Source organism: Octodon degus, unplaced genomic scaffold, assembly GCF_000260255.1.
Source record: "Octodon degus isolate 3935 unplaced genomic scaffold, OctDeg1.0 scaffold00090, whole genome shotgun sequence".
In the NCBI taxonomy this organism is placed as follows: domain Eukaryota; kingdom Metazoa; phylum Chordata; class Mammalia; order Rodentia; family Octodontidae; genus Octodon; species Octodon degus.
Genome location: NW_004524666.1, coordinates 11,168,091 through 11,169,142, shown reverse-complemented (window position 1 = coordinate 11,169,142; position 1,052 = coordinate 11,168,091).

Sequence of the window (1,052 nt, the reverse complement as noted above, 5' to 3'; positions counted from 1 at the left end):
AAAGACAATACTGCTCCATATTCCTAAATGTGGGGTGGGGGGAAATGGAAAAGAAAACAAGGGCTACTAACATCAGGTCCTGAGCTGTGTCTCTGAGCTGTGGAGGTACAGGGTGGGAGGGCAGTGAGAAGCAGAGGGAAAGTGGCTTTATTGTTCAGGAAGATATCCGCTTGGTTATGAGAGCAAGATTTCTTCTCCCCCATCCTCAGCCAAGCAGAGTGCAGATGGAGGATGGACAGAGTCCGCATGACGGGATGGCAGAAACGAGGAGATTTTTGCCAGGTTTCACAGGGTCTGTTGAGCCCTGACCCAGAATACAGTAAAAGGATCAGAGCACACGGAAAGAAGGCTGAGGCCAGGGCTTAAAGAGGACAGTGACTCCTCTGGTGAGAAATCCCTCCCGGCTAGCAGCATGAAGGCCCCTTAGGGTAGCAGTACCTGCCGCGGCCTTGTGCTTTCAACCTTACTCCTCAGCTTGTGGTTTACGGACCAACAACCTGATAATCTGTTAGAACTGCAGTCCCAGCACCACCCCAGACTTGCTGAGCCGGAATGTGTCACTTAGAGCCTAGAAGAGTAAATAAAGCCTGAAAGATACAATAGATACTGCAAAAGGGAAAGAAACTGCTCAGTGGGAAGGAACTCCTGTGATGACGAAAAGGAGGAAAGAAAGAACGAAGGAAGGAAGGGAGGGAAAAGGCATGTATGGGATATCTTGGATAATTGTACTGCTGATTTCTGCTAGTCTTTTGGAAGGAGCAATTAATGCTGAAATTTTTTTCTCGCTTCTTAATTTTTTTTATTTTTTGACCAATTTTGCATGCTTATATCTGGTAATCTGAACAACTGCTTTGAAGACAACAATAGGCAATATAACAGCCATTGTTAAATCTCTACTATTTTGTTTAGTGAAATTCTGTATTGTTTCTAATGAGTGTTTTAAAATACTTTTTATTCTCTTTAAAATAACTAGGGGCCGGGGAGATGGCTCAGTAGAATAAGCGCTTCCCTGGCAAGTGCAAGGGCCTGAGTTCAATCCCTGGTTCTGCCAA